The 22605-nt window shown below is 36.8% G+C and overlaps 1 protein-coding gene across 8 annotated transcripts in view; it reads right to left on the reverse strand.

Annotated features, from left to right (window-relative positions):
- The window catches only part of R3HCC1L (R3H domain and coiled-coil containing 1 like), a 193701-nt gene that overhangs the window by 163877 nt on the left and 7219 nt on the right, over positions 1 to 22605 (reverse strand). For 7 of the 8 annotated variants that reach the window (XR_015724761.1, XM_045784668.2, XM_045784679.2 and 4 more), the window contains exon 2: positions 13637 to 13743. The gene's annotated coding sequence lies outside the window, so the exon portion shown is untranslated. Of the gene's footprint in view, positions 1 to 2312; positions 2478 to 13636; positions 13744 to 22605 lie in introns of all 8 variants that reach the window. The other variant, XM_087862822.1, reaches the window with a different exon arrangement.

Genomic DNA, 22605 nt, shown 5'->3' on the forward strand with positions numbered 1-22605 from the left:
CTGTCAACCTAGAATTCTACACCCCAGCAAGAATATCTTTCAAAACTTAATAACAAAAACTTTCTCAGCCAAGCAAAATATAATTCACCACAGCAAAAGACCAAAGAAGATAAAATATATAATCATCTCAACAGATGCACAAAAAGTAGGACAAAATTCAATATTCATCCATAACAAAAAACTTTCAGCAAGCTAGGAACAAAAGGGAACTTCTTCACCTTGATAAAGGAGATCTACAAAGAACCAAAACACAAAAACAAAACCGTGAAAAAAAACATACAGCATGCATCACACTTGATGGTGAAAAATCAACTGCTTTCCTCTTAAAATCAAAATCAAGGTATGGATGATCACTCTCACTACTTCTACTCACCAGTGAAATGATGGTTCTAGCCAATGCAATAAGGCAAGGAAAAAACAAAGACACCCAGGTTGGAAAGAAAGAAACAAAACTGTCTTTGCAGAATTACCTTCTATATATAAAATCCCACAGAACTTACAACAAAGCTAGTATAATAAGTGAGTTTGGCAAGGTAGCAAGATACAAGTAGTAGTTCTATATGCTATCAATGAACAAATAAAAACTGAAAATGTAAAGAGTACCACTTACAACATCACTCAAAAACATGAAATATCAGGTATAAATCTAACAAAGTATAAGTAGAATCTATGCTGAAAACTGTAGGACACTGATAAAAGAAATCAAAGAATATCTAAATAAAGTTCATGAATGGGAAGACTCAATATCAAGATGTCAAATATCCCCAACCTGTCTTTACATTTCAATCAGAATCCCAGAAGGAATTTTATAGAAATTAACAAGCTCATTCTGAAACAAATATAGAGAGGCAAAAAAACTAGAAAAGCCAAAACAATTTTGAAAAAGAAGAACAAAGTTAAGACAACTTACTCTACCTTACACTAACCTTACCTGATTACTGTAATCAAACCAGTATGGTATTGGAGAAAGGATAAATATACAGATCAACAGAATGGGGGGAAAAGTCCAGAAACAAACCCACACATATATGATCAGTTGATTTCCAACAAAGGTACAAAGGAATTCAATGATAAAAGGACAGTCTTTCCAATAAATGGTAGTACTGAGACAGTTAAAAATTCATATTGATAACAAAAAGATAATTTCTATCCATACCTCACACCATATACAAAAACTAACTCAAAATGAACCACAGACCTAAATATAAAACCTAAAACTACACCATTACTAGAAGAAAATATAGGAGGACATCTTTTTGACATTGGGCTAAACAAAGATTTATTAGATACAACACCAAAAGCATGATCCATAAAATAAGAAAAAAAATGTTTAAATCAATAAACTGGACTTCAGCAAAATTAAGAACTTCTGTTTTTCAAAGACACTGGTAAGAGAATGAAAAGACAAATCGCAGACTGGGAGAAAATATTTGCAAACTGTGTATCTGATAAAGAACTTTATCCAGAATACCTAATGGTCTCTCAAAACGCAATATCCAAAAGCAAACAACAATTTGAGCAATATTTTAACACAGAAGATATAAAGATGGCAAATAAGCACACCACAAAATGCTCAACATCATTTACCACTAGGGAAATACAATTCCATTTATAAGAAATTCTGAAAAAAGCAAAACTTAAGGGACAGAAAATACATCAGTAGTTGCCAGAAGCTCAAGTTCAGGTGAGAGGTTGATTACAAAGAGGCAGAGAGGAATTTTTTGGATTGATGGAACTGTTCTGTATCTTAATTGTGTGGGAGTTACAGGACTGCATGTTTTTGTCAAAACTGACACAATATACTCTAAGAAAAGTAAATTTTACTGTATGTAAATTATATATTAATTTTTTAATGAAAAAAATTACATCCCCTAGAAAGTCCTATCAAAATATAGGTGACGGCACCGACTTCCTAATTTCTGATTCTTGGCTTTAAGAAGTCAGTGAGTAATTAGCGCAACCTTAATGAAGTTACATTAGTAAGACGAAACATCAATTTGTTTCTTAAAACTCAAGGCTATAGTCTTTCCTAATTTAATTCTGCAGTCATTACTTAAAACTTCCACTGACTTATTCAACTTCGCATGAGTAAGATTCTAAAACTTAGTCTATTTAATCTATTCTATACATAACCAAACCACAAAATCTTTGCATTGCACTCAGGGAGATATACTCAACTATATTTTTAATCTGGATAGGTTTGTTCTGAACAACCTTAGAAAAGAGGACACCGAGAATATTCTAAGATACTCTGGTAATTCCAAATAACATTAGGCACATCAATATATACAATACTTTTATCTAAAACATACCTTCTTGGGGCACCTGGGTGGCTCAGTCGTTAAGTATCTGACTTCGGCTCAGGGCGTGATCCTGGTGTTCTGGGATCGAGCCCCACATCAGGCTCCTCCACTATGAGCCTGCTTCTACCTCTCCCTCTCCCCCTGCTTGTGTTCCCTCTCTCGCTGGCTGTCTCTCTGTCAAATAAATAAATAAAATCTTTAAAAAAAAAATAAAAAATAAAAAAATAAAACATACCTTCTCTTCATAATCCCTTGCTCAAAACCTTAGTGACTCAACTAGAGTCTACAAAACATAAATTAATCTTTCCCAGGATTCAAGGTTCTCCAAAATTTGGTGTCCCTCTACTGTTCAATCATATTTCTATCACTGTCAGACACAAATCCTCCCTTCTGCATCGGATGGCCTCACAATCGGTTCACTCCAACTTCTGAAATGCTCTCCTTGAATTGTCTCAGTTTAAATACTCCTCCTAGACACTATTCCTTCAAAAGACTTACCTCTAATCCAGCTTTTTCTTTTAACTGTTTGAAGACACATTGATTTCACCCTTCTGTGAATTCATTTGCATACATATCTATGGTATTCATGTTATTATACACTAACTTATATTCTTCTTTAAATGTTTCATTTGTGAATGTCACCTCATATTCTAAATAAATATCCCAAGAAAAAAAATTAATGTGATTAATTAATATAAAAGTAAATTTAGGGGTGCCTGGGTGGCTCAGTCAGTTAAGCATCCAACTCTTGATCTCAGCTCAGGTCTTGATCTCAGGGTCATGAGTTCAAGCCCTGCACTGGGTTCCACGCTAGGCGCAGAACCTACTTAAAAAAATAATTTTAAATCACTTTAAATTTTAAATTAATTAATTTTATATTAATTTAAAATACTTAACTTCCTGGAAAAGCTTATTTTAAAGCTTGAGAAACTGAAGCCAAGGGCACTAGCCTTTGCTTCCCACAGTCTGTGCTATATCACATTCATCTTCATAGTTCCAGGGTTGAACAGAGTGCCTCGCACATGGAAAACACTTAATATTCAAATATTTTACTAAATTTCATTTTCTAAGGCCAAAATAAGAACTAAAACTCTAGAGTTCTAGCCCAATCCTCCCAAGATTATATTAGTGCCTTGAAATGTTCTCTAATTTCTCATATGTGTTCAAAGATTCTCCCTGAATAAACATTACAAAAAAAAAATCACAAAAACTATACTTTCTCCTCCTTTTAAAGCTCACAGAGCAACTACCACAGCGCTGAGCACATGCAGAGTAGGCAGGCAATATTTCTATCAGATTTCTTAAAAGCAACATAAAGGCAGCTCATATATACTTTTCTGCCCCACGTAAAAACATACTAGTTACTCTTCCTACTGGGAAGATTTATTTTTCATCATCTTTGGCAAAAATTCTAGAATGCTATCTGCCAGGTCCATTGCCCCAATAAATATACATCCACAAGCAATTATGGAGATAGATAGCTTATGGGGAGGGGGCACTCTTTGGTCAGGTCCCAATGCTGGCCTGTGGTTAGGGGGAAGAGAAAGTGGGGGAGGGGTGTGGCCCCATGATTAATCACTGCCCACTCTGCTTAGGGGTATTTATCACAGCCCGCTGTCAGGTAAATCACTGGAAAAACACCTCTTCAGTAATTAATGTGAAGTGACGGATGGACAGCCCCTGGGCCCATTAATCAGGAACATCAGCAGCCTACTGAGATTATGAATGTCAGGATGCATAAACTGCCGGTGGATCAATAGGCCCAGGAATTCATCCAAGGCTCTCATTTCCGAGGCATCTCCGGTACATTAGGCTCCCCTGGCCCCTCCCCCAATCCGAAATGAAAAGCAAGGCTTCAGAACAAAGAGCAAGAGCTGAGGTCTGAAGTGACCACTGCAAGAAAACAGTCAAGGAAGCTGGCCATGGCAGCAAAGGCACCAGGATAGGCAACATGAGCACAGAGCTATACCCATGGTCCCTGCCTTACAATGGTTTGACCTAACAATTTTACAACTTTACAACAGTGGGAACGCATACGTATTAAGTAAAACCATATTTTGAATTTTGAATTTTCATCTTTTCCAGGGCTAGCAATATGCAGTACGATACTTTCTGGTGATGCTGGCCAGCAGCAGGGAGCCGCAGCTCCCCATCAGCCACGCCATCACAAGGATAGACAACCGATACACTTACAACCACCCTGTACCCCAAACACCCATGCTGTTTTTCCCTTTCAGTACAGTACTCAATACATTACATGAGATATTCAACACTTTATTATAAAATAGGCTTTGTGTTAGATGATTTTGCCCAACTACAGGTTAATGTAAATGAGAGCATTTAGGTTAGGGCACACTAAGCCAATGATGTTCAGTAAGTTAGGTATATTAAACATACTTTCACTTTATATTTTCATCTTACAATGGGTTTATCAGGACATAACCCCATCGTTAGTCGAGGAAGATCTGTACTGACCAAGAGGCTCTAAGATGGCTCATGGCCCTGGAAAAGCAGAGAAGCAGGAAGATGACAGTTAACATTCAATCACACAAGCCTAATTATCCATTTTAGGAGTAATCCAGCTTCTTGCTTCTAGTCTTTTACCCATTTTTCTATCCGTATTTTCTTTTCTTTCCTTCATATTGACACCACTAATATAAAGTGGAGAGAAATAAGAAAAAGAAAATTCAATTTCTGCTACCTAACAACCTAGGTACAAATTTCAGTTTAATAGGAAAAAGAATTTGTATAAAATAAAATCACTGAATTATCCTCAAATTTAATTTAGCCTTATCCCTCGATACCATGACAAACTGGGAACTGCCAAAAGTACCCAGTGTTTTCAACTGAGAAAAAGGTGGTCAACCTGATTCATTAGCATTTACAAAGCATTCTGCCAATATAAGATATAAGTTAAAGGCTACACCATGGCAGGATTCCAGCAAAATGAAATCAGGTCTTAATTCTATTTCTTCTCCAAGCCAAACAAAAAACTCTCCATCAAAAGGATCTGTTCAACTTGTAAAACAGTATGGAGTTAAAAGAACATTACTGTTTGCTGGTCACCCCAAGTTTATCAAATTTTGTATGGAAAGTATGGCTGTGCTCTGGTCTCATACTGAACACATTCTAGGCTTGCGCTGACGGGAATGAGACTGCACTTGCTCCCACATCCCGCCAAACCCCAGTGCTGTGCTTTGTGGTCAGACTCAGGCCAGGACTGCAATTGTTGGTCAGAAAGTGTCTCAGAGTTACGGCTGCCTGTTCCGCTAAATCTCATTTCATCCTACTGATGGATGGATGGACAGATGGCTGCTTGGTGAAAGCAGCATTATCAGGCAGCTTCTACGGAGCCTCTGAATGATGGATAGCCTTCTTTCTACTTTCTCCAAACCACCATCGATCCAAGCCATATTTCAGCGGTCAGAAGCCCCGTAATATTAAGACACACAATCAGGTTAAGTTACTCGCAATGTAAACCTCTAGAACAGAAATTCTAACACCTCTGCTTTGCTGTCATGAACTAGGCTGAAAATGTTAGTTTCGTTCTTTCTAGCTGCTATCCCAATGAATTCCAACAGCTTAAAGCCCAAAGGGAACAGCTGGACTCCATTCCTAGGAGCACTCAGACAGCTAGCTTGCCTGCCAAATTTTTTACTAGCCAGTTCTGTGAAATGAACTCTGCGGTATTAGTGCACAGATCTGTGAATATGTGTACCCAGTGAAGTGTAAAGCCATCAAAACCATACAAACCATGTAGGGTTTGTCAGTGATAAAATCACTAGTCTCAAATGTGTGGAGGCTTCGGTATACCAAGCAGACCCTGCCTATCAACACCAAGGATGATGCTTAATTAAAGCCAGGAGAGGTTAAAATTTTGTCTTTTGCTCATAATCCTAAAATTCTGCTTCTACCCAGTCTGCCTGGCTGGCTTCTACTCTCTTGTGTACATATCGAATTTTAAGTATTAATCCTTGCCTGTTTTCACAAGCATACTTCTGCATCCATTTGCTCTGTCACCTTCTAGACACCCATCTCAGTTTGTCTATTTGGACTCCATGCCTTCTTTGTCCCTTCCACGTTATCCAGTGCTCTCAGACAGCAACTCAGACTCATACAAGTGGACTCTGTATCAAAGTTATTTTCACTTGTGTAGCTGGAAGAAACAGATTCTGACTCCAGCTTTTTGACATAGATTCCCTTTGTGATATAGATGCCCTCTTTTTCAAGCTCATTTATCCCCAAATGACTTTCCCTATGAATGCTTCATTATCAGCTATACCCCAAGTCAGCTTGGCCTGGCTCCTACCTAGTATGGCCCCTCTTGACTGACTTGTTACACCCTGAGCCTATGGTCTAGAGAATTTGTTTGTGGGGTTAGAAAAATGTCTCAGTGGAGTGTTGTCCTTCTTGTTCTTATGTAGTTTAATACTTTAACGTTTATGCCTTAACAACATTTACAGTTCTGTTCCTTGCCAAAAAAAAAAAGAAGAAATTATGTACTGTTTTTACAAGACACTACTTAATTATAATGTTGCATCAAGAATATCACTGCCCTTCACATAAAAATTAAAGAATTTTTATAGAATGTTAGAATTACATTACTGAAAGGGATTGTATAGGCCAGAATTCAACATCTTTATTTTCCAAATAAGGGAACTGAGAAGCTGAGGTTATGATGTCCATGGTTAAATAGATACTAAATGACAAAGAAAGGCTGGAACCTAGGTTTTAATTATAAGTGCTGTGCTCATTCTATTATATTTCTCAGACATTTCATTTTCATCCTTGGGATTCCAAAGACAGTGGAGATAATTAGGGTTGAGTGTCATTTGTGTGTCTGCCTGTATATTTGGGGGGGGGGGGGGAAGGTGACCACAAGTAACTGAATTTGGTCACCCATACTATTGTGCCTCCCATCAAAGTTGCCCGCAGGTCATCTGAGAGCCACTCACTATCTTGGAGAACAAAATTTAATGAATCCCTGACAACCAGAAACCTCTACTCTTCTCCCTTCTTACGTATTCGTCACAGTCCTATCTAGAAGGTTGAAAATAACAAAAGCAGAAATATATTCAATCCGAGTAGAATCAGAAAAGCGAGAAGCTCCATAACTTATTTAAACTAAATGCATATAACAGCAACGTGACCTCCTCATTTCCAAGGACGCTACCTTCTTGTCAAAACACAGCACACGCTTACTGACTGGACTTCAGCCTCTGGTGGTCAAAATGTGTCACTGCTGCATTTCCCGATTGCCAAGCTACCTCCTTATCTATCTTTAAAGCTTCTAGCTGAAAAAGATCTTTGAAAACCAAGTAGTATCACCTCCTCATTTTAAAGATGAGGAAAGTGGCTAAGGAATTCTTCTAAGACTTACAGCTATGTGAGTAGGAACTGAGATCAGAACCCAGGTCTCGTATCAACTAAAACTAGTAGTTTTATCCAGTTGCCTTCCCAGTTTTTCGCTCTGTATGTGCTCTGGAAATACTAGCTGAACAAAGTTAATCAGGAAGCTAATTGTGCTGCAAAAATAATCACATAATGCAGGTCAAAACCAAATATATTATCCACACTAATGCTCATCTCCATTAGTATAAATGATCAGGAAGCCTTTTCCATCCCATTCCCACAAAATAAGTGCCTCATACACTGGACAAGTACTCTACTATGACTATTCTTAACACCAGACAAAACACTTCTTTCTCCTAAGAATTTTTGAAGAGGCACTTCCTTAGAAAAAACAGCTTGTGTTAAGTGAGTAATAAGAAATGACAATATTTTGAACTCTTATTTTATTTCTGTAAACTCCCTAAGTTTATTGAAAGGCTGTTTTATTTGCATTAACCCAATATATTTTAAAATAATTTTTTATATTCATTTGCAAGGCTATCTTAAGTCAACATAACAATCCTTTCTTTTCATGAAAAAAGTCTTTTTACAGAGTTTCTATTTGGTCAAGATCTATTAAGCCATGTCTAAGAGAACAATGACATATTTTTCAAAATCTGCTGCTGTGAACCATATCTAATTATGTTTTCTGTTTCATTAAGGTTTAGGCCCTACATGTGAAACTGAAGAAGTGGTAAAGTAGTACCAATAGTAGCAGCACAGGAAGAAAAAGAGGAAAAAATAGCCAACCACTATTTAATGAGTATTCACCATGTGATAGGGACTATGTTAAATGTTTTACATATATATATATATATATATATGTGTGTGTGTGTGTGTGTGTACATATATGTATATATATAAAAGATCTCATTTGATTCCAACTATAATACCATGAGGTGGTTATTATTATGCCAATTTGACAAATGAGAAAGCTGAAGCTTAAGTATTCAAGATCACACAGTTTTGAGCACCAGGTAGGATTTCAAAGTCCCTGCATTTAACTGCTACAATACACTGCTTCATATTCAGGAGGATGGTCTCTTACAATAATGTATTAATTTCATAAATATTCACAATTTTCTTTTGTATAAATACAAAAGCAACCAGAGTTCAAAGACTGCTGCAAAAAAACAAGAAAACCAACAAGGATAAGAATGATAAGAACTTTAATGCTTTCATGGCATGCCTATTTCCAATAACCTTCCAGACTTGAAATGCTGACAATAATAATTCACTATTGTCTCTGAAACTTCCTCATTCACCTTGCCTCACCCTCAAAGCCATATGGTGAAGAACCTCACCAGGTGTCAGGAGAGGAACTCCCTGTCTTCTATTTCCCATAAGAATAATCTCTTCTTAATAATACTTCTTCCTACCAACTCCCCCAACCATTTGAAAACATTATCCTTCTCTACATACTTCCCTTTCTCCAGAGGCACATGTGAACATGGGAACAGCAACCAGTGAAACTGGTAACACAATTCTTAGATTGGAGGAAGCTTCAAGGCAGAATGTAGAGTGCACTTTCAAATCCGAGTCTAAAAACAGAAGAAACTTGTACATCAAACACCTCCTGAAGATGGTATTTTCAGACGCAATCTTAAGCAGGATATAATAGCTACGGTATTTTAGTATTAGTCCGCGTTGCAGATTTATAGCCTTTGCCTCTCTGCGTGCAGTTGCACAAGGATACCGTTTGCTAACTGGAAGAAATATTTCATGAAAAATCTGATTATCAAGACAATGAAACTGTATATAGGGTACATGAATCCAGAAGGATCGTAGGGGCACCAAAATACATAAACAAACTATGGCATGAAAAGGTTTTGCTCACAACGAAACACAAGTCATGTCCTCAAGTTATTTTACACTCCAGTGGCTAGAGTCGCCATGCATCGGCACCAACTGATTTCACGCTTTATAGGCTGGGAAACAGTCCGAAGCTTAGTCTCTTTCACACTCCACTGACATGGTAACCCTATAGTTCACCAACCTAACTGTTCGAAGTTTAATGTTAGTGCACCTATTATTGACCACCTCAAAAGGCAGTGAGACCAAAACTTAACTGAACAACAGCAATATAACATGCAACAGAATGGTGGAGAGAAAACTCTGCTTCCTACTCTGCATATATACCTGGGGAAAAGAGAAAGGAAAAACCCCTCCTAAATCTTCTTTCCCTCATCAGACATCTGGAGGTTGGTCTGTATTTCTAGACTTATGAGAAAGTAGTTCCTCTCCTGGGTCTATCCTCGGTTTCACTCACTGATACCCTATAGTTGACAAGAGAGCTGAAATGGACAAGACTTTAGGACTGCACCTCAAACCTGACATGCATTAAACTTGATCTTTCTTTCCCTTTGGGAATCACAGACTAAAGTTAATAAACCGCACAGTTAATTTTGAAAGTAGAAGCCACTAGGCTTAATCTGTGCTGTTATACATATTACCTCATTTGATCCCAACTACAAACTAAGAGGTAGTTATGATTATCTCAATTTTACAGATGAGAAATCTGAAACTTAAGTTACTTAAAATCACACAGTTTCCAGTGTTGGTTAGGACTCCAAAGTCCCTGCACTTAACTAGTGTAGTAGACTAGAATATATGCCTTGTAAAAATTGGAGTAGGGGCGCCTAGGTGGCTAAGTCAGTTAAACATCTGGTTTTGGCTCAAGTCATGATCTCAGGGTTCTGAGACTGAGAGCCCCATGTCAGGCTCCCCACTTAGCAGGGAGTCTGCTTGTCCCCCTCTGCCCCTCCCCCTGCTCGTGGGCACTCTTGTCTGTCTCTAAAATGAATGAATGAATGAATGAATGAATGAATGAATGAATGAATATTGGGGTAAAACAACAGATAGCAGAGAAGAGCTTTAAAAACAAAACAAAACAAAAAAAGTGCAACAGCAATAAGAGAATAATTGCAAAGGGGGTGGAATCCCTATGTTAGAGATACAGTCACAATTCTGTCTCTCTCTTCCCTCCTTGTAGCTATGCTAGCAAGTGTGAAGGCCAAATGTGCCCAGTAAGAATCTGAAAAACCAAAAGACGCAAGTTTCACTTCAAAGCAGGTAAGGAAAACATTAGAAAATTAATAAATAAGAGCTTCTCGTATATGCAGATTGAAGGTTTACTAATTAGAGATTCAAGAAAAACAAATACTGTAATTACCTCAGAATATAATTATCTTCAGAGCAATGCTCCTTTACAAATCAGTTAGCCTGTATCGAGCACTACAGAAGGCTTTCCAAGAAGTACAGTGTACTGAACAAACATGACTCAGGTACTTAAACTGCATTTTAATCTATTATTCTTATGATACAAAAAGAAAGATAAATGTTAAAGACTGGAAAAGCTAACAATAGGTAATGACATTTTCTTGGAGTCAAACAAATATTTATTAAGTGCACATACTGTACTGAGATCTATGCTAGGGTAGTGGAGATTGTAAAGTAAGACTACAATAATATAACATGGTTTGAACCACCTGAATAGTGTAACCTCCCCTTTAAGTTGTCCCCACCTAACTGAGAAGGTAATAAGTTTTTTTCAAAAAATTTTAAGGAAATATATGATAGCCAAATAAAGAGAAAAAGGCAGTAAATGAAAGAAACCCTGAAAAAGAAATATCACTAAGGGCCTGGAATGGTTGAAGATGTCATAAAGTAGGTGGAATTGCAACTGGGCCTTTATAAGCTTGTTTAGAGAAAGAGAATCCGACGGAGACATTCCAAGGAGGAGTAGCCTGAACAATATGAAGAGGCAGTAAGTCAAGAATGTCATTTTTGGAGACAGTTACAGAAACTAGTCTAGCTAGAGCCAGAGGTTGAACATACTGAACCATAACTTGCCCCGTGTTAACTATTCCACAATCCAGAAATACTCAGACACCCATGCCTTATGTCCGAAGAAGACCGCTCCAGCTGGCCGAGTGTTTCTAAAACACCACCAGTGGGTGGGGTATGTGTATATAAACTCTAACATATAAATAAATAACAGGATATACATTTGTCTGAGATAAAGGCCCAATCATTCTGGATCTAGATATGGTAACTGGCCTTACTACCATTACAATAATTCCTAGAAAAGATAAATCCCATCTCTACCACCCTGACTTTTATAGTCTCATTTCCTGCCATGAAGTGGTATTTCTAGTGTATTCAAAATTTTTAAATTTATCCAATCCATAGTCTCATCAATAGAACATCTAGCCTTACAGTTTTGACGACAGAATGAAACAATGTTGCACTGGGTGTTATACACAACTAATGAATCCTCGAGCCTTACATCGAAAACCGGGGATGTACTCTATGGTGACTAACATAATATAATAAAAAATCATTATAAAAAATAAAAAAATAAAAAAAAGAATGAAACAATGACACCTTGAAAGGAAAAGTGAAATACATGATTTTCTACTCCACCAAAACCCCCCACACTCTCTGGCTATTCACTTCACAGTTGTTTTAGCAGAGCTAACAAAAGCTTCCATTCAAACTGCCCACAGAACGCGAGTTGCTCTGCTCCTCTCTCATTTGTTCCCCCCCCCCACCTCCTCTATAACTTACACACAACCACCTCACTCTGCTGGCCGTCTTCCCCAACTGCTGCCCAATTCACAGGCCGGCACAGATTGTCAGCACTGCGTTCAGGGAGTTGGGAAGTACTCTTGTGGGACAACGCAGTGTGTTAGTACAGCATTTTCCCGGACACAATGTCACTCTTTATAGCCAGTTGCAAATTAGTTTCTTCTTAAAAAAATAATATTCCTAATAAGACAGGTACAAGGAGATTTTAAATAACCAAGATTAAAACTCACTTTGGTATGCTCTCAGATCGGGGCCGTTTCAGACTCATGCACAATGAAATTCCATGCCTCTACTCAAACAGGCCGTACACACACTCTAAGAACATCAGAAGTCAGCTCTCTAATGCTAACAAAAGCAAAGAGACTACCAAAAAAGATATGAAAGGAGAATCTTTCCCTTTTTTTCTGTAGCTGTGGCTCCTCATCCTTAGATTCTATCTGAGAATACTTCAAGCTCAGCTCTCAACATCAATATTTACTTTTCATTATATATTGCTGTGTAAAACCATTTAACAGAAAATTCTGTTAAGTCACCAGTATCATTTCATTAGTTTCCAATTTTTTGCCATATGCTTCAGCAGCACCCAACTACAATTATCTTCTGACATTTGCTATGACTGACCCTCTTGATACCACTAACGCCTTCACCAAACATATCAGCTTACCAGTTAACACTGGTGACACGTAAGAATCAAGTTGGAATAAACTGAAAAGATTAAGAGGATGTGGGTAAGAAGAACCTCTTACAAAACAGTGGTCATATCAACTTACTGTGTCTTCCTGGAAAAAAAACTTAATAAAAAAAATACCTACAGAGTAATATTAAACAATTAAAATCAGTTTCACTATATACCTCATTATTTTTCATTTCTAATTTCTTTAATAGCATTACTCATTCTGCTTCACTATGCCTTACTGAAGATATAACTGACCATTTATTCTTCCTGAACCAGTTCTTCAAACCCCTACAATAACACGGCTTCTTTACTGCTCCCTGCATGAACCAGACGGAAGTTCTAGAGCTGGACAGGAACGAGGTCAATTCTTGGTTCTTACGGTGAAGAGAGACTAAAAAGAGCAAACCTAGGATTCCAACTTTGAGAACTAATGCTAATATTTAACCAGCCCCTGTTCTCTTTGCAAGAAACACCAAAATTAAGAACAGTGAGTAGAAGAAAATCTTTAAGAGACCCTTAGTCCTTCAGGAAATTGCCACTCTCAAAGTTGTTTTCCATGAGAGTTACAAATGACACTAAAGAAACAAAATATAAGCAAGCAAACAAATATTTAGAGTAAATAAACAATAAACAATATTTCTATAATATATGCAGAAGTCATAATTAACGGACTTACCAAATAAATGACATTTATTTTCTGAATAAAAAAACTCTAGAACACTCAGATATTGTGTCTGAAGGCAAACGCCACAAAGCTTTCCTTCTGATAAACAGCAGCCTCACCTGCAAAATAATAATAATAAAAGTTACTTTTATAAAAACATATAATTATCACTTCTTTGGCTCTAGTCTATGCAGTTAACTTTCAATATCTCATTTTGTGAATACTAAGAGCTTAACATAGTCATTTACCTACTACAGAACGTGCAATGAAAATAAACATGAACGACAAAAGTATTTCTTAGAAGCTCATCAACCAAACAGAATAAAAAATGTCATCTTTTCTCAGTCCTGTGAGAACTAATGTGAGGGGACAGAAGTGCCTATCAAATGCCATTTAAAAAAGGGAAAGAGAGAGAAAGACAGATAAAAAACAAAATAATACAAATGATGAAAACCACAAAAAGACGATCAACTTCTCGTCATTATTATAGCTCTAACCTACAGGCCGGCACAAGGTGGGTGCTCAGTAGGAATACACTGGATGGCTGGACAGACAAAAAAGAAACTAGCAAAGAACAAATAAATGACATCAGCAGAGAAATGCAAAATAAATGTACTTTTTTTTGTCCATCAAACTGACAAAGATTTAAAAAAAGAAGAAGAAGGTCCTGTTTTGGTAAATGGAGACTGAATAAAGTTCACACATTGTTGGTGAAGGTATACATTTTATTAATGTATAAACCATTTTAACAAATTTCAGATAATGAACTTCTACCAGAATACTCATTCCAGAACTATTTTTAATAGTGAAAAATTATAAACAACTTTAATGTGCACTCATATGGGTGAGGTTAAATAAATTATGGTACATCTAAACTATAGAAAAATAGTCATTAGAAAGAATAACGTAGCTCTATAAATATTGATATAAAGACCTACAAACATATTGAGTTTTTTAAAAATGAAAAATTTAACAAGTGTACAAAACCAATATAAAAATTTTGAAACATTCCTGAGACACAAAAGTATTTGACCAAATGGACTCAACACAATTCAATATCATAAAGATGTCCATTTTCCCTCAAGTAATTTATGAATTTAACATAATCCTAATAAAAAATCTCATTTGAGCAAACTTTCTTATGGAGATAGCTGATTACTAATGTTCAACACAAAAATAAAGATGTAAGAATAGCCAGTGAAACATTAAAAATGTTAAAAGCTGGGTAGTGCCTGGTTGGCTCAGTCGTTAAGCATCTGCCTTCATCCCAGGGTCCTGGGATCGAGCCCCGCATCAGGCTCCCTGCCCTGCTGGGAGCCTGCTTCTTCCTCTCCCACTCCCCCTGCTTGTGTTCCCTCTCTCGCTGGCTGTGTCTCTCTCTGTCAAAATAAATAAATAAAATCTTTAAAAAAAAATGTTAAAAGCTATCCCTTGATATATTACCAAGCCTCTAGAATTAAAAGAGTGATAATGGTACAGAAAGAGATCAGTGCAAAAGAGTAGAAAGTCCAGAAATAAACCCAATGGAAACTTAATGTATGCTAAAAGGGACATCTCAAAGCATTGGGGCAAAACTGTACTTTTTAAAGAAAAAATAAAGCCAGGACAACTAATTAGCCTTTGGAAAAAGATTATTAAACTTGTATAATATTCATTTTGAAAAACTCTAAATGGAGCAGGGATCCAAATGAAACAACTAAAATGATACAAGTACTAGAAGAAAATATGTAAGTTCTTCTCTACCTGGGGGAAAGGGAAAGGTATTCCAATTATAACCCAAAATTCAGATGCAACAAAAGACTGAAAAATTGAACTAGATAAAAGCCCAAACACACACACATACACACATGTGCGTACACACGTGCACATGTGTCAAAAGACAACTGACAAACTGGGAGAAAATACCTGTAACACATATAACTTATAAAGAGCTAATATCCCTAAAATAAAGAACTCTTAAAAATTGAGGGAGAAAAAACCCTAATAGAGAAATTAATAAAAAGATACAAGACAATTCACATAAAAAGGATATTTAAATGATCTTTATACATATGAAAAGATGTTCAACCTTACTACAAACAAAAAAAATAAACATGAAAACTATATGGAGATATCACTTCTTACTTATAAGGTCAGCAAGAATTAAGAAGTATTAACAACATACTCCGATGATAAGGTTGGGGGGAAATGGACACTCTCATACACTGCTGGTGAGAATCCAAATTTGTACAACCCCCAAAGGGGATTTAGCAATATTTATGAAAATTACACATGCTTCTAAACTTTTGATCCAACCATCCCATCTTAGGAATTTACCCAAACATTTATTTCCAACATACAAAAATATACATGACCAGGTTAGTCTCTGCAGCACGGTTTGTAAATGCAAAATATTGGAAACAGCATAAAAGAATGGTTAACATCCTCACAATAGAACAGTACTACACAACTGTCAGAGGGAGGAAAAGACAGAGGGAGGGAGGGTGAGTCTATAAATTGATATGGAATGGATTCCAAAATATATTGTGTTAACTGAAAAAGCCAAAGTACAAAAGAGTTATCTATAATATGCACCTTTTGTGTAAAAAAGAAGAGGAAGTAAGAAAATATACATGTATCTCATCATTCCTAGGGGAAAAACACACAGGATAATTCAGAGAATAATGAAACTGGTTATCTATAGAGGGTTGGTGGAAACAGGTGGTAAGGAAAAAGAAAAGGGTGACACCGCTCTGAGTATGTATTTTTTGCACAATTCTGACTTTTGGAACCATGTTAATATTTCACATACTCAAAAATAAGGAAGATCAATTAGGATGGGGAGAAAAACTTAGAATAAAAATAGAACTGAACTGTATTTCAAATGACTAACATAACCATGTGAGGGAGGGAAGAATGCTGGAGAGAGAAAACTAATCCAAGTAACTTTTAAACAAGGTTTTTAGATCAGCATTGTCCAACAGAAACATAATGGGAGGCACATATGTAATTTAGTATTTTCCAGTAGCCACATTAAAATAAATAGGTGGAATTAATTTTATTAATATATCTTTATCTAATTTACCTAAAATATTTCAATATATAATCAACATAAAGATATTACTAAAATACTGAGCTATCTGACATTCCTTATTTTATACTAAGTTTTCAAAATCCAGTGTATATTTTACACTTAGAACACAACTCACGTGTGGTAGCTACCCTATTTGACAGTGGAGATTTAGACTACAATACCCTTAGGCTAAAGGAAAACCTATCAACAAACATTGAACTCTCCTTAGTAGGTATCTTTTAAATAGTGGTATGTGTAAGCAATTCTTAAACTATTTTCTAGTATTCTAGGATTGAGCCAATAAGAAAAAATATGAATAATAGGACACGATTTCTCACTGTTGGAAGAGGGAGTTTTAAGTACAGAATAAAGGAAGGACAGAGTAAACCCTGCAGGACTGGCTGCAATCAGAGGTATCAGTATAAACTCAGTGCTTTCAGTAGACCAATGAAGATGTACTGACTGTGTGTGGGCATACACACATATACCACATACATCTATTTCCTACATGCCTGCCAAGAGGGACTGGAGCAATTGTTACCCAGCAGTAACGAGGGCATCTACAGTCCAGATCACAGCTTTTAAAACCATTCTCTACTAAAAGGAACCAGAGCTTCTTGAAGAAATAACTCATTCCAGGGCTCAGGCTGGGAAAGTACAAGATGAGCCTAAACATTTTGTTGTGGTAAACACCAAGGCAGTACTCAAAGAATGAGGGGACAAGCCAAAATGGGACAAAAATCAACTTGAAGGGGCTCCTGCTGGCCAAATCAGGGACAGCAACAAAACAAATAATTATGAAATAAAGTATTATTATAAATAAGTGTAGAAAAAATGGCAGAATTAGAAACTCACCATTTAGGAATCATCATGAAAATGATTCAGGCAGAAATCACTGATTGATACAAAACTGGTGAGTAAAAAATTCAAGAAATAACAGGACATTCATATGAAAGTCGCAAACTTTTTTCAAAGATACTTCAGAATTACAAACAAAATGTGGGGGCGCCTCGGTGGCTCAGTCAGTTGAGTGTCCAACTCTAGGGTAATAAGATCAAGTTCCCTCCTTACATTGGGCTCTGCCCTGGGTGTGAAGCCTGCTTGAGATTCTCTCTCTCCCTCTGCTCCTCACCCCACACTCCTGCTCATATGCACGCACGAGTGAGCGTTCTCGCTCTCTTAAAAAAAAAAAAAAAAATGAGGGGCGCCTGGGTGGCTCAGTCGTTAAGCATCTGCCTTCGGCTCAGGGCATGATCCCGGAGTTCTGGGATCCAGCCCCGCATCAAGCTCCTCTGCGGGAAGCCTGCTTCTTCCTCTCCCACTCCCCCTGCTTGTGTTCCCTCTCTCGCTGGCTGTCTCTGTCAAATGAATAAATAAAATCTTTAAAAAAAAATGAAAAGTGAATATACTTAACCCCACTAAACTATGCACATAAAAATAGCTAAACTGGTAAACTTTATGTTATGTATATGTTACCACCAAAAAAATTACAAACGGAAAAATCGTAACTACACTGGAAAACCTGGCAGATACTACCTTTCAAAAAACTTAAAAAAAAAAACCAGACAGGTTTTTTTTTAAAGGTATAAAACAAGGATGGATTTTTAATGAAGTGATCTGAGATCACATTGCCAGTAATTCAACATCCTACACCTAATGACATGATGCACTGAGAAGCGTAACATTACTTCTATGGTACCCCTGCCAAAAATGGATAACCTAAATCCAATCATGAGAAAACATCAGATAAACCCAAATTAGAGGCATTCTACAAAATAACTGGCCTGCACTCTCCAAAAATGCCAAAGTCATGAAAAAAACACAGACTGAGGAAATGCTCCAGATTAACGGGAACTAAAGAGATATGACCATTGGAATGCACTCCATGATCCAGAATTTTCTTTTGCTATAAAAGCACATCATTGGGACAAGGGTTGAAATCTGAACAAGTCTGTAGATTAGATAATAATATTAAATCAATGTTAATCTCCTGATGTTGACAACTGTACTGTGGTTACACAAAAGAATATCCTTATTTTTAGAAAATGCACTCTGAAGTATTTAGGTATACAGGGAAATAGGCCTGCACCTTACTCAAATAGTTCAAGAAACACATATACAAAGAGTGTATATATATATAGAGAGAGAGAGAGAGGAGGGAGAGGGAAAGAAAGGAGGAGGAGAAGGAAGAGGAGAAAGGGAGGGAAGCAGAGAAAAGGCAAATGTACAGAAGTGTTAATAGCTGAGGTATCTGGGTAAATTTCTTGTATCCTTATAGCTTTCCTGCAGTCTGAAATAACATCAACATAAATTAAACAGAAAAAAAAGATGTCGGCACAGTACCTGGCACATAATCTGTAACCAAATAAATGACAGTTGTTAAAGTTGTTACTATTATCTCTAGATTCTGCACAAAAAAATCCTCTTAGGAGATATATACATTTATGGCGGGAAAAAAATGGGGGAAAGAAGCAAAATAATATAAACATACTTGCACAAATACGTAAGTAAATGCACAAAAAAGACTAGAAAATACACACTGAACAGTTAACAGTAGTTAGCACGAGGTTGAGAAATCAAAGTGATTCTTATTTTCTCCCTCATACTTATCAGCATTTGCTAGCTTTCTTATAATGAAGATGAATCATTTTTATGTTTTTTTCCAAAAATTATTTGTAGAAATTAAAGGGATAGACTGCAATGGAGGGAAGCACAACATTCTTTCTTTTCTGTAACAGAACCCTCGCTGCAGACCCGTATTTAGTTATTGTTTTGAGCACCATATACTGTTACTTGCCTTTCATGTATTGAAATTATAATGATCATGTAGTGTCATTTCACATAAAAATACTGCAGTTGGACTTATCAATCCTTTCAGCCCTGTGGGTTAAGAGAGTGGGATGGACATAGGCATATAATTTTGCTTCTTTACAAAATCCTACTAACATAAAAGTGTTTTGTTTTTCTTAACATACAAATCAACAAGTATGGAAAGAGGAGAAAAGAATAACACAACTTTGGAAGGTAGAACATATACAGGTATTTATAGCAGGTCCTGGAGAGCCAAATCCCAATCCAGGGATAGAGAAAGCTGAGACCCAATCCAGTTTACAGCCAGAACCCACACAAGGGTCAGGAACTGCCAGCACCACCTCCAGAATTGGAAGTGAAACGGAGAGGGAGGAGCACTGAGTGAAAGCTGTCAGAGGAGCAGTTAGATCGTTAGATCCTTAGATCCCTTTCTCCCCCTTGAAAGAAAATTTGAGGTTATTTCTGCAGAATGTAAAAGTGATAATCTCTGGTTTACAGCTGACTAAAAGAGCAGAGGTCTTTCAAACAGGGTAATTAAGCAAGCATGTTAACATAGCTAAGATCTATTGTTCCCCACCCCCATCCCCACCAGCTCCCCAAAAAATGCAAATTGTTGTAGATTACAAGGACCTCCCAGTACCTACAAATACCCAGCACTACATAAAAATAGTAAACAAAGACCCACCACCAAGGCATATCACTGTTAAATTTCGGAATACAGGGGACAAAGCAAAGACTCACAAGTTTCCAAAGAAGTAGGTTCAAACCAAAGAAGAGGATTCGTGTTTGCTGAGGACTTCTCAATAGCAACAGACGACAAGGAGAAAAAACTATGCCTTCAAAATTCAGAAGAAAAACATTTCCAATCTAGAATTTTACACTCATCCAAACTGTATTCATCAAATGAGGGGAAGGAGGACACTTTGACATTTGGAAAGGCTCAAAAAATTATCTCCCATGTACACTTTCTTAGAAAATTACCAGAGGACTGAAAATTTAAAGTTCTAACAAATTCAAGAGAAGATGGATTGATTCTTCGTAGCCATGGTAAACTGCCAGGAGTACCAGTTTTAAATCCATTCAACTGATAAGGACAACTCAACCCAGCAGGCAGTCTTCCAAGCCAAACAATCAGGGACAGATTCACTCCAATAAACACGCTCCTGAGTGACAACCAATGAACGCCGTCACTCAAGTAACCATGCTTCTATAGATGTTAACCCATTTCCACCTCTTAAAATCCTCCAATCCCTAAACTCCACCCTCCCCAAAATCACTATGTAAGATTAACAATCTTTGTTGTTCAAGGAGATTGTGCTGATGAGATATTTTAGATAGTGGGTAATAGTCTCATCATCCTTTGAACCCAAATGAAGAAATAAACCAAAACAAAGAAAGGCATAGGGTATGGAAAACATACCCAACACAAGAGAGAAGTGAAGGAATATCGGTGAATGGACATTCCAGAATTCCTTGATGCAAAGTGCACCAAAAGTAGAAGGTAACCAATTCAGATTGAAGCTATGTGACAGAGTCAGGCATGTTGAAGGCTGTCATCCCCATGCTCTCTGCCATAGTACCATCTTTTTCATCCAACACAACTACTAGAGGATGTGCTCTACCTAAGCAAGAAGGTAAATGAAGAATAAAGAAGAGTTACAATACTGGGGGGCACCTGGGTGGCTCAGTCGGTTGAGTGTCTGTCTGCGTTTGACTCAGGTCATGACCCCAGAGTCCTGGGATCGAGTCCCGAGTCAAGTTCCTTGACTCCCTCGGCAGGGAGTCTGCTTCTCCCTCTCCCTCTGCCTCTGTCTCTCCCTCTGCTCATGCTCACTCTCTCTCAAATAAATAAAATTAAAAAAAAAAAAGAATTACAATACTGGGAATCAAACTGAAAAGGAGAGAACGGTCTAAAGATAACAAAGGGAAATCTTCCTAGGAAAAGAGCTATGAAGTAGGCCCAGGTAGGAGGACAATGAAGGTCTCCGGAAGTGAAGTTGCCAAGAAAATTTTTTAAAAGGAAAGAAAACTGAAACTGACAGATTACTGTGACTGACCTTGTGGAAAACTGCATTGAGAGGCTAGTATTTCAGACACTATCAGCAAGTAAAATTTGCACAGGCATATAATGTAAATACAACATTAACTATCTCATTTAACCAAATATTATAATATAACTAAATTAGGAAGCTAGAGGAGGAACAGCAGTGGTGATGGCGGTTTAAGAACAGTACAGTTTTCTCTACCATAATAGAGACTCAGTTATATAATGAAAAAGGACAGCATTGCACATGTATTATTTTGAAACATGGAGATACATAAATGCCAGAAGAAACAGCTTAAGGGGCTGAAAGTGGTTACCTTCAGGGAGGAAACTAGACAGCATGGATATTCACTATATTTTGTTCTAATTCCTTTTACTATTTGACTTTTAAAACTTACCTATTTTAAACTATATGTCTATTGATAAAATACAAAAACAGCAACTGATGAATTTCTTATCTTAAATGGATTGTTCATCATTCAAAAATATATAAATAAAATATTTTCAACTGAAAGGAATAAAAAAAAAATCCTAGGGAAAAACGTTCTCCCTTTCTTTCTTTGGAAGACCTTCATATTTCCAATACTGTAGGAACACATACAAAATATAGAAACTTTAAAAATAAAAAAATTTTAAAGCAAATAATTACCACTTGAGTGGATAGACAGAATTCAGTAATTGTAATATTAGAAAGATTATAAGTCTGATCTTACTTACAAATTCATTAATGATCAGGAGAGTGCAAATAACACATTTAATTAAATTTGCCCATTTATCTATTTTGGGAAGTACGATTAACAGCAGTAAAACAGAGGAGTAATATAAAAGGACAGAGATGGATTAGAACACTGCCCAGAACAACCGAACTGGAGAGTGGATAGAAAGCTAAGTAAAATTATGGGCTTAAAACTACAAAGGAGAAATACAGAGGCTTATTTACCATCATTTTACTGCACATTGTTGCCATATGAAATAATTTCGGCCGATGCCAAGGTTAAGTGAGGAAATATATAAAAACACACATTATGTATTTGTATACACACACATACATGTACATACACATAATTTTTTTCC

This window comes from Ursus americanus, chromosome 6 (assembly GCF_024610735.1).
Source record: "Ursus americanus isolate L20-20 chromosome 6, mUrsAme1.1.p, whole genome shotgun sequence".
Classification (NCBI taxonomy): Eukaryota; Metazoa; Chordata; class Mammalia; order Carnivora; family Ursidae; genus Ursus; species Ursus americanus.